General features: G+C 44.8%; 1 pseudogene across 1 annotated transcript; it reads right to left on the bottom strand.

The window, feature by feature from the left end:
* Positions 1-3,836: 3,836 nt before the first annotated feature.
* Positions 3,837-4,169, bottom strand: LOC309959922 (large ribosomal subunit protein eL33-like; annotated as a pseudogene). The gene has a single exon. The product of its transcript is annotated as a large ribosomal subunit protein eL33-like (transcript).
* Positions 4,170-5,028: the final 859 nt, after the last annotated feature.

Genomic DNA, 5,028 nt, shown 5'->3' on the forward strand with positions numbered 1-5,028 from the left:
CCATCCCCTTACTTTCAGTCTGTATGTGTTTCTAGGTCTGAAGTGGGTCTCTTGTAGACAGCAAATATATGGGTCTTGTTTTTGTATCCATTCAGCCAATCTGTGTCTTTTGGTGGGAGCATTTAGTCCATTTACATTTAAGGTAATTATTGATATGTATGTTCCTATTCCCATTTTCTTAATTGTTTTGGGTTCGTTATTGTAGGTCTTTTCCTTCTCTTGTGTTTCTTGCCTAGAGAAGTTCCTTTAGCAGTTGTTGTAAAGCTGGTTTGGTGGTGCTGAACTCTCTCAGTTTTTGCTTGTCTGTAAAGGTTTAATTTCTCCATCAAATCTGAATGAGATCCTTGCTGGTAGAGTAATGTTGGTTGCAGGTTTTTCTCCTTCATCACTTTAAATATGTCCTGCCAGTCCCTTCTGGCTTGTAGAGTTTCTGCTGAGAGATCAGCTGTTAACCTTATGGGGATTCCCTTGTGTGTTATTTGTTGTTTTTCCCTTGCTGCTTTTAATATGTTTTCTTTGTATTTAATTTTTGAAAGTTTGATTAATATGTGTCTTGGCGTATTTCTCCTTGGATTTATCCTGTATGGGACTCTCTGTGCTTCCTTGATTAACAATTTTCTTTCCTATATTAGGGAAGTTTTCAACCATAATCTCTTCAAATATTTTCTCAGTCCCTTTCTATTTCTCTTCTTCTTCTGGAACCCCAATAATTCGAATGTTGGTACGTTTAATGTTGTCCCAAGAGGTCTCTGAGACTGTCCTCAGTTCTTTTCATTCTTTTTTCTTTATTCTGCTCTGCAGTAGTTATTTCCACTATTTTATCTTGCAGTTCACTTATCCATTCTTCTGCCTCAGTTATTCTGCTATTGATCCCATCTAGAGTATTTTTAATTTCATGTATTGTGTTGTTCTTCGTTGTTTGTTTCATCTTTAGTTCTTCTAGGTCCTTGTTAAATGTTTCTTGCATTTTGTCCATTCTATTTTCAAGATTTTGGATCATCTTTACTATCATTATTCTGAATTCTTTTCCAGGTAGACTGCCTATTTCCTCTTCATTTGTTAGGTCTGGTGGGTTTTTATCTTGCTCCTTCATCTGTTGTGTGTTTTTCTGTCTTCTCATTTTGCTTATCTTACTGTGTTTGGGGTCTCCTTTTTGCAGGCTGCAGGTTCATAGTTCCCGTTGTTTTTGGTGTCTGTCCCCAGTGTCTAAGATTGTTTCAGTGGGTTGTGTAGGCTTCCTGGTGGGGGGGACTAGCACCTGTGTTCTGGTGCATGAGGCCGGATCTTGTCTTTCTGGTGGGCAGGTCCACATCTAGTAGTGTGTTTTGGGGTGTCTGTGGACTTATTATTATTTTAAGCAGCCTCTCTGCTAATGGGTGGGGTTGTGTTCCTTACTTGCTAGTTGTTTGGCATAGGATGTCCAGCACTGTAGCTTGCTGGTCGTTGAGTGAAGCTGGGTGCTGGTGTTGAGATGGAGATCTCTGGGAGATTTTCGCCGTTTGATATTATGTGGAGCTGGGAGATCTCTTGTGGACCAGTGTCCTGAAGTTGGCTCTCCCACCTCAGAGGCACAGCACTGACTCCTGACTGCAGCACTAGGAGCCTTTCATCCACATGGCTCAGAATAAAAGGGAGAAAAACTAGAAAGAAATAATTAATATAAGTAGAAACAAAGAAAGAAAGAAAGGAGGGAGGGAGGGAGGGAGGGAGGAAGGAAGGAAGGAGGGAAGGAAGGAAGGAAAAAAAGAAAGTAAGAAGGTAAAGTAAAATAAAGATATAATATAATAAAGTTATTAAAATAAAAAATAATTATTAAGAAAAAAATGAAAAATAACAAAAAAAACGGACAGATAGAACCCTAGGACAAATGGTGGAAGCAAAGCTATACATACAAAATCTCACACATACACACTCAGAAAAAGAGGAAAAGGGGAAAAAATCATAAATCTTGCTCTCAAAGTCCACCTCCTCAATTTGGGATGATTCATTGTCTATTCATGCATTCCACAGATGCAGGTACATCAAGTTGATTGTGGAGCTTTAATCCGCTGCTTCTGAGGCTGCTGCGAGAGATTTCCCTTTCTCTTCTTTGTTCTCACAGGTCCCAGGGGCTCAGCTTTGGATTTGGCCCCGCCTCTGCACGTAGGTCGCCGGAGGGTGTCTGTTCTTCGCTCAGACGGGCCGGGTTTAAAGGAGCCGCTGATTCGGGGGCTCTGGCTCACTCAGGCCGGGGGCGGGGGGGGGGGGGTAGGGAGGGGCACGGAATGAGGGGCGGGCCTGCGGCTGCAGAGGCCGGCATGACGTTGCACCAGCCTGAGGCGCTCCGAGCGTTCTCCAGCGGAAGTTGTCTCTGGATCCTGGGACCCTGGCAGTGGCGGGCTGGACAGTCTCCCCGGAAGGGCGGTGTGGATAGTGACCTGTGCTCTCACACAGGCTTTTTGGGTGGCGGCAGCAGCAGCCTTAGCGTCTCATGCCCGTCCCTGGGGTCCGCGCTTTTAGTCGCGGCTCGCGCCCGTCTCTGGAGCTCCTTCAAGCAGCGCTCTTAATCCCCTCTCCTCGCGCACCAGGAAACAAAGAGGCAAGAAAAAGTCTCTTGTTTCTTCGGCAGCTCCAGACTTCCCCGGACTCCCTCCCGGCTAGCCGTGGCGCACTAACCCCCTGCAGGCTGTGTTCACGCTACCAACCCCAGTCCTCTCCCAGCGCTCCAACCGAAGCCCGAGCCTCAACTCGCAGCCCCGCCCGCCCGGCGGGTGAGCAGACAAGCCTCTCGGGCTGGTGAGTGCAGGTCGGCGCCGATCCTCTGTGCGGGAATCTCCCCGCTTTGCCCTCCGCACCCCTGTTGCTGTGCTCTCCTCCGCGGCTCCGAGGCTTTCCCCCTCCGCCACCTGCAGTCTCCACCCGCGAAGGGGCTTCCTATTGTGTGGAAAACTTTCCTCCTTCACGGCTCCCTCCCACTGCTGCAGGTCCCGTCCCTATCCTTTTGTCTCTGTTTATTCTTTTTTCTTTTGCCCTACCCAGGTTCGTTGGGGGTTTGTTGCCTTTTGGAGGTCTGAGGTCTTCTGCCAGCGTTCAGTAGGTGTTCTGTAGGAGTTGTTCCACGTGTAGATGTATTTCTGGTGTATCTGTGGGGAGGAAGGTGATCTCCGCGTCGCACTCTTCCGCCATATTCCCGGAAGTCCCGAATTTAATGTTTAAATAAGTAGACTGTATAAAGCAGCTTGTTCTCCCTAATGGGGGTGGGTTTCACACAATCAGTTGATGCTCTGAGTAGCACAAAAGGCTGACCCTCTCCTGAATAAGGGAGAATTCTACTTACTGACTGCCTTTAAGCTGGATTATCGTTATTTCCCTTTGCGTTTGGGTTCGAACTGGGTTCAGCTTCTCCTGGGTCTAGAAACTGCTGGCCTTTGGAACAGAAGTATACCATCAGCTCTCCTGGTCTCCAGCTTGCTGACTGCAGATCTTAGGACTTGTCAGTCACCATAATCATGTGAGCCAATTTCTTATAATAATTCACTCTTCTCTAGATTGATCTATCTACCTATCTATCTATCTATACTATTGGTTCTGTTTCTCTGGAGAACCTTGATTAATACGCCCATGAATCTTCTTGTTGTTGTTGAAGAAATTGGGTTGTATTTCCCATAGTTTCCATTGTCCACTGGAGTTTGCATCCTGGTCTTGTCATTTAACATGTTCCTGTGTCCTTTAAGTTTCCTGTAAATTGTATCTAATGAATAACCTGATTGACATTGGCTTTTTAATTTCCAACAATTGTTTTTTAGTTTTTTACAAGAGAACAGATCCACACTTTTATTTATTTACTTTCAATAAGTTTAAGTCCTTGAAGGGTACAGCATCACATGGATTCTGTGTCCAATGGCCTTAGCAGGAAGATTGCTTCGGAATTTGGCACAAACCATGCCAGTGTTTCCATGAACACGAGTTATCTTTCCTCAGATTACTCTGGTTTTGTTAGTCTTTCCACCAGGAGTTACTGTGTTGTTCTTTGCTTTGTATACCTTAGCACATCTCTTGCCTAGATAGAATTCAGTTTCATCTGGAGCATATACATCTTCAGTTTTTAAGAGAGCTGTGTGTTCCCTCTGGTTCCATAGACCCCACTTATAGCCAGCAAAAATGACCTTGGACCACAGCCTTCCAGACATATTTGTTGTTTTAGAAGTCCTATTTCCAGCAGGCCTCCACCGGTTCCAAGATGACTGAGCTCCAGGACAATTTTGTGAGTAGTGTTGTGTGTACTTCTATCAGGTGGTACAGAAAGTCCAATTGTGTTCTTTGTGATGTTAGCAGCCACTGATGATCATTGACTAGATGAATTCATTAGAGATTGCAAGATGCTGATATTCTAATTCTGTTGTTCCTTCTTTCCATGTGTAATTCTATAAAGAGAAAGTTTGCTCGTCAAGTATTGGTTACTCTGAAGTAGTATGTATAGGAAATACAGGAGTAATGATTACTTCTTTGCTCTAGTTACCAGTTTTCAAGTTTAATGAATCAGTTCGCTAGCACCCTCCAAAAGTGACAAATTAGTTGGAGTTTTTTAAAGTATTATTTTAAACACAAGGTTTAAATACATTTGATGTGTTTTAATCTGTTGCAGTTATTAACCTTAGTGATGTTCAAATTAACCATTCTTGGCCAGTGAGAGTTTATTCTAGAAGACTCCTGAGGTTTTTCTTTTTAATTAATTAATTACATATTTTTGGCTGCGTTGGGTATTCACTGCTGTGCGCAGGCTTTCTCTAGCTGCAGCGAACGGGGGGCTACTCTTGGTTGTGGTGCACGGGCTTCTCATTGCAGTGGCTTCGTTTGTTGCAGAGCACAGGCTCTAGGCATACAGGCTTCAGTAGTTGTGGCACACAGGCTCAGTAGTTGTGGCTCGCAGGCTCTAGAGCACAGGCTCAGTAGTTGTGGCTCATAGGCTTAGTTGCTCTGCGGCATATGGGATCTTCCCGGACCAGGGCTCGAACCCGTGTTCCCTGCATTGGCAGGCGGATTCTTTTT

This window comes from Leucopleurus acutus (assembly GCF_964270905.1).
Source record: "Leucopleurus acutus genome assembly, chromosome: 3".
NCBI classification, from domain to species: Eukaryota; Metazoa; Chordata; class Mammalia; order Artiodactyla; family Delphinidae; genus Leucopleurus; species Leucopleurus acutus.